Here is a 10601-nt window from a genome sequence, read left to right as displayed (position 1 = left end):
TGACCTTCCCCTGCAAACTTGGAGCTCCCAGTGCTCCCAGTTGCTCTCAGAAGATTTGTGGGACACGTTTCCTCCCCGCTGCTGACAGAGCAATCCCCAGCTTGGCAGTGAGCTGGCTGCAAGGCAGACCTGCACCCTCTTAATGATTTTATTTTTTTTTTTCTTTGCTAGGAGCTGATTTAGAAACTGGTGCATGTAACCACCTCCTTTCATCTAGGATGAAAGAGAAGGATAACCCATGTCTTTAGAGAGGAGGGAGCTGAAACAGAGCCCCCCTCAGAGCGTGAGCTGGGGAGAGGAGAAATGGGGACGTCTGTGGCTCAGGGTTTGTCACCAGGGCCAGGGTGGGCAGCAGGAGCTGGGCCATGTGCGCCATGCCCTGCACGTGGCTGGGCACCATGCGCTCCTCCAGGTGCCCCACCTGGATTTCCCAGGGGTGCAGGCAATCTCCTCTCTCTTATCATCCACTACAAGCACCATAATCTGGACCCTAATGCCCACAGGAGATTACAAAGCAGCGTTTTATGGACACAAAAGGACACATAATCTGCTAATGCCCACAATTAAAAAAGGCAGCTGAGCAAATCCGGGCCCTTGCAGCTCAGTGGCCATGTCTGGAAATGGATTCCAGCTCCAGCTGTTGGCTTTGCAATAGAAGATGACATCTTTATTAAATATTGGTTCTGGAAATAATATCTTTCCTAGTTTTGGCAAAATGCCTTGCAAAGCTTGGACATAAAGCAAAGCTGTCTCTGTTTAGCAGTGGGTTCTTTTCCTCTTTTTAAACTATCTTTGTAAAAAAATGTGTAGAGATTGGTACTTATTTCATAAACCCAGGTCTTGTGATAAAAATGATGGTAAAAATCTGGTAATGGATTCCTTTGGAGAAAACCTGTCTGTGCAGCTTTTGTGAGGGGAAAAAATTCCTATTATCCTACTCTCCTAATATTCCTAATATCCTACTTTCCTAATATAATTCCTAATATTCCTAATATCCTACTTTCCTAAGATAATTTCTAATATTCCTAATATCCTACTCTCCTAATATTCCTAATATTCCTAATATCCTACTTTCCTAATATAATTCCTAATATTCCTAATATCCTACTTTCCTAAGATAATTTCTAATATTCCTAATATCCTACTCTCCTAATATTCCTAATATCCTACTCTCCTAATATTCCTAATACCCTACTTTCCTAATATAATTCCTAATATTCCTCCTCTCTCTGTGTCCACCGTGCTGTGATGTTCACCCATCACAGGAGTGGGGGTATAATTCCTGAGAGAATATAATAATATAATCCCTAATATTCCTCATATAATTCCTAATATTCCTAATATAATTCCTAATATTCCTCCTCTCTCTGTGTCCACCGTGCTGTGATGTTCACCCATCACAGGAGTGGGGGTATAATTCCTGAGAGAATATAATAATATAATTCCTAATATTCCTCATATAATTCCTAATATTCCTCCTCTCTCTGTGTCCACCGTGCTGTGATGTTCACCCCTCACAGGAGTGGGCACCCCAGTTTCCCCAGGGCCATCAGCCACATGGGTGCCCTTCACTGTTGCGCCCTTCCCATCCCAATTTGTCCCTGCCCTGTCCCTGCAGCCCCATCCCTCTCTGGGTGCCTGGCAGATGTGTGCCTGCCCTGTGGAGCCAGTGGTGCAGCAGAGCCAGGAACGTGGCTCCCTGGGGGAATCTGCAAAGTACAAGTTGTTATTACTCACTACAGCAGAACAATCAGCAAGGGCTCTGTAATGCAGAAAGATGGATTGAAGCTGCTTAAGACCAGAGGAAAATGGAATCTCTGCTTTGCAACAAGGAGTTTAACTCCTGCAATCCCCTCCTGATGAGCGATGAAAGCCGAGCAAAAGGCCAGGTTTGAACATTGCTGGGTTCAGGGGGTGAGATGGGGCCGTGCAGCAGAGCCAAAATCCGAGCTGGAGCTCAGCTTGGCACGGTGATGGGCAGATCCTCCTTGTGGAGATGGCTCCCTGCACCTGCAGCTCTCTCCCAGGGGTCCTGGGGAGCCTCACACTGCTCAGGTGTGACCAGTGCCAGCCCTCAGTGCCCTCTTTTCTTTCTGCCCTGCAGTGATCCCACTGCTCCTGCAGCGTCTGGCTTCTTTCTCCACATTTCCATCCCAGACATGGGCCCTACCAGCTGGAGAGTCCTGCAAAGAGGACACAGCAAAGAAATTCCAATGGCTTTACAGTCGTGAGGGCGCTGTTTTCTTCTGGTGGATCTTAGGTTGTGCAGTAAAGAGCTCTTGGTTATTACACATTCCTCATTTCTTCCCACAGACGTGCGAGCCCAGCTTTCCCCTGCTTTGCCTAAGATGAATAGCAGATCCTCTGCTGTTACACCAAGGCAGCTTTAAACATATGATAAACTAGCTATACAAACCTTTGTCATCCAGGGCATAAAACAACCTCTAACTGCTTAGGATTAAGGAGACACTTGTCTTAAATCAGCCAGTTATTTTAAATACTTCTCTGTTAGCTGTCAGTGCCCTGCCTGCCTGTTATCACACCAGGGGATTTGTGTTAGACTTCAGTGCCAGACTCTGCTCTGAGGCTGGGCCTGGGCTGAGGAGGAGCTGGGGCTCCCAGGTGCTTCTCAGCAGCTTTCTGGGGCAAAGCAGGATGAGTCTGGCATGCTGAACGAGGAGTCAGGCTGCAAGGACTGGCCTGAGAAGCTCTGATACCTCAGAGGGTTTCCAGGCTGCCAAGGGAGCACGTGCTGGCTGTCTTGCTCTTTTGGGGTAAAAGGAAAACCAGGGAATCCTGATCATAATAATGTGAGGCTAGAGAGGAACAGACAGCCCAGGATTTTAAAAATACAGATTTTCTTCAATGGTCAGTTATCACACTTTGCAATAAAATTTTTTTTTGGTTGAATTCTGCTGGTCATGAGCTGCCAAGAGGAGCTGCTGTAAGCAAGTGCACTCTGGCTGGGACTGTAGGGTTGAGGAAGAGGTTTTAAGCAGGGAAGGTTCCTCAGCTGGGGGGTGAAGCTCTCTCGGGGCAGTCGGGGCTGTGGCTCCTTGGGGCCTTTGGGGCCGTGGCTCCGAGCGCTCTCCCGCTGCCATCGCCACCTCCCTGCGTGCTGTCCCTGCCATCCCAGAGCATTTCTGTGCTCAACAGGGTCCATCCCCTCCCTTTCACCATTTTACCCATGTCCATCTCCTCCCTTTGACCATTTCACCCATCCCAGAGCATCCCTGTGCTCCTCAGGGTCCATCCCCTCCCTTTCACCTTTTCACCCATCCCAGAGCATTGCTGTGCTCAGCCATGTCCATCCCCTCCCTTTCACCTTTTCACCCATCCCAGAGCATCTCTGCTCAGCAGGGTCCATCTCCTCCCCGTTGTCAGCACCCAGGGCATCCCTCTGGCTGTCCTGAGCAGCCAAGAGCCCTGCCAGGGGGCTCAGAGACCTGGCACAGAGCCCAGAACGCCCCTGTGGGTTTGATTATGACCCACGGAGCAAGTTACCAACCTTAGATGAAGATCAGCAAGTCACAACAGTTTAGGTAGAACAATAGTGAAGTTATCAGGGTGAAAAAGTAGATTTTGGGGTTTTTCGAATGAGGATTCAGGGGGGCAAGATGGAGGGATCTGGGCGTGTCCAGCCTTTCTCCTTCTTCTTCTTGGCCTCCATCTTCTGCTGTGATGTTGGCACTTTTGGATTGGTTTAGAGTAGAAGCTCACTGTCTAACACAGGTGATAGGTGTTGGAAAGTAATTGTAAATACTGTATACATAGTATTTAGTATAAAGACATAACACCACCCTGGGGGCAGGCAGAGTGTCCTGGACTGTCTTGCTGAGTGGACCTCAGCAGGACAGGAGAAAGAATTTTATAGATAAGACACAATCAACAACCTTGAGACTGAGAACTGAAGCGCCCTGACTCCTTCTTCAAGCGCCAGGCTGGGAAAAGAGACTTTCCAACTCTTCTCGGGGTCACTCTGAGCAGCAGAGACCCCAACACCCTGTCATCATTTCACCCATCCCAGAGCATGGCCCTGCTCAGTGCTCAGCTGGGTCTATCTCCTCCCCATCACCGTTTCACCCTCTGCTGCTGCTGCTGCTGATTGAGTTTCTCCCGCAGCTCTTCCAGGAAGCCAGGGCCCTGTTGTTTTGGAGATGGCCTTAATTTGTTTACTCGTGCATATGCTCTGTCTTGTAGGATGATGCTCTGCAGCTGGTCTGGAGCAGCCCAGGGCACGGGGGAAGCAGCAGGTGAAGTTTGAACCCCTGGAAGTCGCTGAAAGCTGGCCTGATGTGAGGATCCCAGGGCAGGCCCCCCGAGACTGATGTGGTAAAACACCCTGCCATACTGGCTTAGATAGCATCTCTGTGTTTATTGCTGGTTTCCATCATAATTTGGGCACAGTAACAGTTTGTTTGTGCAGAGGATCAGTTAAGCTCGAAGAACTGAAGGTAGAAAACTCCCTCTTTCTGATTTTATTATGCAAATGTGAAATTTCCCCGCACATGGCAGGGGGTTGGAACTAGAGGATCTTTAAGGTTCCTTCCAAATCAAACTATTCTGGGATTTTAAATTATCTGAGAAAGGTGGACAGACAGCATTAAGGCTTAGACTTGCCTGCTGGACAGGACTTGTGCTCTCCAGAGCCAGACATCTGCAAACACTGGTGTTTTGTCAGAGGTGTTGTGTGGCCAGCACGGGCAGTGCAAGGTACCCTCTGAGGAGGATGCTCATACATCAGTGAGGTTTGGCTGCTGCTGATGCAGCCCTGAGGCAGCTCCTCGTGCTTTCCCTGTGTGCCAGACCCTGCCCTGCACCCCTACAGTGGTCAGCCCTGCTCTTGGCTCACCAAAACCTTGGGTTTTGGGGTTTTTTTGGGTTGTTTATTTGGGTTTTTTTGGCCCTCACACTGTCCCTGGCAGCTGAAGAACAGCAGAACCTTCTGTGCTGCTTTCCTGCCCATATAACCTGAAGAATCTGACTCTGTCAGAGGAAAAAAAAAAATCATTTGGATGTTTTACTGCTACTGTAAAGCTGTTACTTTTTCCCCACCCACCCTTTAGGGGGGGAAAAAAAAGGAAGCCTTGTTTAATCTGCCAGCTTGCAAATGGCTCCTAAATAACACAGTTGTCTTTGGCTCAGTCGATCAAAGGGCTCTGCCCATGAGGATGGGGACACTTTGCAGGCTCAGATTAGTGTTGTTTCAGAGGAATTGGATGCTTCTTTGTGTTGTTTTTAAATGATTCTCTTTCCAGGCTGAGTCTGAGCCAGATAGCTGAATGCATGGAATCGATATTTTGCAGAACTGATAGAAAATTAGCCAGGTTTAATAAACTTCATGCATGGCTTCCTATTGTAGCTGTATATCAAAAGGAAAATAAATATATTGACTGGATCTGCTTACAAGAGCATCTATAAGTCACTCTGGGAAATAAGGCAATTGCACAAATGGTTATGGGAGGTTGTGCCTTGTAGGGGAGGAAGGGATCATGCTCAGGACATCTGGGTCTTCCTGCTAATTTACCACATGACCTTGAAATTCAGGCCAGATTTTCATACATGCCCACAAAATGTGGTTTTGGCTCTGGGATGTTATTTCAGGTGCTGAGGGAGCTCCGTGCTTGGCCCTCCTCACCCTGCACCAGGTGAAGTTGCTGGTGGTGCTCCATTCCTTGGAGGAAGATCCTCATAGCTTCCCCAGGTTTATGGTTTTTTTATCGTGGATTATTTTTGTTTTTAGTGGGAATGCCACTGCTCCATTCCCATGTGGAGAATTATGGTTGATAAATGCCCTGAGATCCACCCCAGCAAAGTGATGGAGAGGTGGAACCAGGCAAGACTCAAAGCTCGGGTTTCTCAGTGTTTCAGCTCTGTGGCTAAACACAACATTTCGTGAGGTTCAGGAGGAAATCGTCGCTGTTTTCTCCTTGTGGTGTTTCCTGTGCTCCAGAGCTCAGCGCAGTGCACAAACAGAGGCAGATGGAGCACCCAAACCCACCTTCATCCATCTCCATTGGCCGGGCTGCAGCGGGCGCGGGGCTGTCCTGGGGAAATTAGGAATGGAGGCCGTGGCTGCTGCTCCAGCTGTGGGCAGACAGACAGCCAGACAGCCTGGGAGGGACAGACAGCCAGACAGCCTGGGAGGGACACACAGACAGCCTGGGAGGGACAGACGGACCAGGGCACTCTCCCCAGGGACAGACGGACAGCCTGGGAGGGACAGACAGACAGACAGCCTGGGGGGGACAGATGGACCAGCCTGGGAGGGACAGACAGACAGACAGCCTGCCTGCGAGGGACAGACAGACCAGGGCACTCTCCCCAGGGACAGACAGCCTGGGAGGGACAGATGGACCAGCCTGGGAAGGACAGACAGACAGGCAGCCTGGGAGGGACAGACAGACAGCCTGGGAGGGACAGATGGACCAGCCTGGGAAGGACAGACAGACGGACAGCCTGGGGGGGACAGATGGCCCAGCCTCGGGCTGCTCTGGCCAGGATTTCCATGCCCAAGGACAGACGGACAGCCCTCAGGGTGCTGTCCCCAGGGACAGACGGACAGCCCTCACCACGGGGCAGCCCAGGGTGCAGCTGGAGCAAATCTGACCCAGAATCACAGAAATCCTGAGCTGCAAGGGAGCCACAAGGATCAGAGTCCAGCTCCTCAATGAGCAGCCCACAGAGGGATCAAACCACGAGCAGCACCGTGCTCCAACTCACACTGCCCTGCTCTGGAAATCACAGATCTGTGTTTGGAGCAAACCTTGTGTTCACAACACGAGAATGAACGTGGGGGTTTGATAATTACTTTCCTTCTTTTTCTTTTCTTTTGGTTTTTCTGACTCTGCAGTTCCCAGGGCAGGAACGCTGATGGGCAGATGAAAGCTTGGCTGCTGGGAGCTCTCCAGCTCAGCTTCGCAGCCCTGATGCACATCAGCTGCTGTGCCCTGCCTCAGAAACCCTTCCTCTGCCTCGTCTTGCTGGATTCTCTCTTTGGTTGCTGCCCTGCCTCTCACGATAATAACCAAGGCTCTGGAACCGTGGAATTTCCCTTCTCTCTTGAGTGGAGATCAAGGGCAGTGTTATGTCCCTACTTGCAGGATAATAGGCAGTGCAAGTTTACTCTCTGTCTACACACAGAGCGTGGAAGTTGGTTGTTATCTGTGTTTTCTAGAGGAAATGAGCCAGTTTTGTAAGGAGAGGAGTGGTTGGGGTGATGCCTCTGCAAGAGCAGCTGGATCAGGGTCACAGCTTTGATTTGGGCTCCAGCAGAAAATGCTCAGTTTGGTGCAGCTCCTTTGTGAAACAAAAATTCATTGTCCTGAAGTTATTCTTTTCATTCTCCCTATTTGAAATCCTTTTAAAGTAGTTATAATTTTCAGCACTGACTCATTTCAAAATCTAAGGCATCTTTTTTGATCTAACATTTTGACTAATTAAACAGGAAACCCTTTTGTCTTACACATTACGAAACATCAAGGTCTCTTTTAGATCCACTGGTGTTTTTATTAGTCTCTGAAATTCTTGAGGAACAGATAAAATATCTGCCACCCAGCTCTGCTGTGTCAGTTAATGTGTGAGCAATCACAGTATGACATATCCACAGAGGAGTGTATACAAATTGAATCTCTACGTGTGGTTGTCAGGAAACAAAACATGCTCGATATCTGTTTCAAAGACGGATAATTTGGATTTTTTTTATATATTTTTTTTTTAGCAAAGCTTTTGTGGAAAACGTAGCAGCAAAGAAATAAAAATGACTCCTGCAATTTGGAAACAGGTAAACAAGAGGTATTAAAAATCGATGAAAACACTGCATGGTCGTCCCTAGGGATGATTTCTCACATGTAAACACATCTTTGGTGAAGGGAGGAAGGAGAGCAGATCCCAGTCCCCAGGGTCCCAAATCCCACTGAAGTAATTTGCAACTGGATCAGGCTGGGGGGATCATCACAGGCTTCGAGTTTGATGTAGGCCCCAGCTGAGGCTGCAGAGCTCAGCAGCAGCTCAAGCCTCTTTCATCTCCTGGGTGGTCCCTAAGTCTGAGCCCTCATCTCCCCTTTCCCCCTCCTTTCTCAAACAAGGCATTTGCTGATGCCATTGTTGGATCCAGCCAAGGATCTGCTCCATTTTCCATGCTCCAAGGTAATTTTGGCAAGGCTGCTGTGCTCTTCCACGCCAGTTACAAAACCCTCTCAGGCAGGTCCTTCCGTGGGGCAGCTGTAATCCTGAGAGATTTGTGTGTGCAATAAATCTCCTTGCCGATCTGGTTTTTATTCTGGGCGAGGCAAATGGTGTAAAACCCCAACCCTTGCTCTGTGTGGAAGCAGCTGACAAAAAGCTCCTCTGCTAATTCCTTCCAGATGGGCCCAAGCTGGGCTTTCCCTGCCTCAGAGCTCTGCAGATGGAGCAGCCCCTTCCCAGCTCCCCAGGGCTCACAGAGGGGTGGGGAGAGGTCCCACCCTGGCATTTCGGGGCACAGGGAAGCTCCTGGGAGAGCAGAGCACCACAGCTGTGAGGGGATGTCCACCAGGGAGCCACCATCCTGCAGCCAAGTGATCCTGGGCACGTTCACGGGGAAAAACCCTTTGGGTGATGCCCATTTCTCTGCCCCCAAAACCTCTGCCCCCAAAACCCTTTGGGTGCTGCCCATTTCTCTGCCCCCAAAACCCTTTGGGTGATGCCCATTTCTCTGCTCACTTTGGGCTTTGGGTGCTGCCCATTTCTCTGCCCACTTTGGGCTTTGGGTGCTGCCCATTTCTCTGCCCACTTTGGGCTTTGGGTAATGCCCATTTCTCTGCCCACTTGGATCCCCATGAGCAGCACAGCTGGGGAGGGGCATCAGCCTGCAAGGAAAACAAAACTGGGAGCAGAAAGGGAAGAGTTGGATTATTTTATTTTATTTTTATTTTTATATTTTATTTTAATTTTTTTCCCTCCCTTGGCACAGTGGGCTGTCTCTGCATCACCTCCCTGCCGCTGAGCTATGCTGGGGCAGGGGCTGGTGCTGCCCAGGATGCTGCTGTGGGATTGTCGCTGTGGGATTGTCACTGTGGGATTGTCACCGTGGGATTGTCACTGTGGATTTGTCACTGTAGGATTGTCACTGTGGGATTGTCACCATGGGATTGTCACCATGGGATTGTCACCGTGGCATTGTCACCGTGGGATTGTCACCGTGGGATTGTCACCGTGGGATTGTCACTGTGGGATTGTCACTGTGGGATTGCAGCTGTGGGTTTTTCACTGTGGGATTGTCACCCTGGGATTGTCACTGTGGGATTGTCACCGTGGCATTGTCACCGTAGCATTGTCACCATGGCATTGTCACCATGGCATTGTCACTGTAGGATTGTCACTGTGGCATTGTCATTGTGGCATTGTCACCATGGGATTGTCACCATGGCATTGTCACCGTGGGATTGTCACTGTAGGATTGTCACTGTGGGTTTGTCACTGTAGGATTGTCACCATGGCATTGTCGCCATGGGATTGTCACTGTAGGATTGTCACTGTGGCATTGTCATTGTGGCATTGTCACCATGGGATTGTCACCATGGGATTGTCACTGTGGGATTGTCACTGTAGGGTTGTCACCATGGCATTGTCACCATGGCATTGTCACCATGGGCTGCCATTGCCAGCCCTGGGTCTTTCCAGGTCGTGAGAAAAGCAGGTCAAGGCTGTGCAAGTGTGGCTGCCTTTCAGGCACACACTGAGAACTGTTCTCCACAAAGAGACTTCCCTTTATCACAGGGAGTTGCTGGAGTGGCCAGAGCTGCACAGCAAGGATTTAAAAGCATCTCTGAGTGTTGGAATTGAGGTGAAGTCCTCCTGCTTTAGGGCACAAGCTCAGCTTTAAAGGAGGGGACAAGATGGAAATTTTCCTTTGAGAAGATTATGTTAAAACTTTCCAAAAGGTGTTTGATTTGATAGGAGAGGATTTGCATCTTTGCCTGCAACAGCTGATAGCGTGAGGTGTAGGAGATGGACCAGCCAAGGGAGTCTCAAATACCTGCTGCACACCAAAGCTGTGTGGCAGGAGTACAGGGGGTGCAAACATTTATTTTTCTCAGCAGGGCTCATTTTGAGGATGCCTTCATGAGATGGGGGGACCTCCACTGCACTCCCCTGCTGCATCTCTCTGTTCCTACCCCAGGACACTCTCCCAAGGCAGCCTGGCTCCCCCCGTTTGCCAGAGGGGCTCAGGGTGAGGAGGAGCCCTGGGGCTGCATTGCAATGGTGCAAAGTGCCCAGCCAGCAGGGAGTGCAGGGCTGCAGCCTCGTGGTCAGCATGGGAGCCTGGCCCTGCTCCAAGGCTGGCTGTTCCCTCATCCAGTGTTCCAGGAGGACTCAAGATGGCACAATCTCAAGGCGCTTTTCAAAGGCACTTCAGTAATTCTCATTATCCCCCTGCAAGGACCGCGGGCCAGCACTCAGCAGTGCTTGGCTGCTTTTCAGGCCAGAATTTCTGTCTTCTGTTGATGCTTTCTTTCAGCTGAAGGAAGAAGGAGGCTGAGTTTTGCTTGGATTGTCCCTGGCAGAAGAAGAAAGCACCCACGCTCTGCCTGTGCTCTGCAGGCTGATCCAGAGCCTGG

The sequence above is a fragment of the Molothrus aeneus genome, chromosome 27 (genome assembly GCF_037042795.1).
Source record: "Molothrus aeneus isolate 106 chromosome 27, BPBGC_Maene_1.0, whole genome shotgun sequence".
NCBI classification, from domain to species: Eukaryota; Metazoa; Chordata; class Aves; order Passeriformes; family Icteridae; genus Molothrus; species Molothrus aeneus.
Note: the sequence above shows the minus strand (reverse complement) of the source record.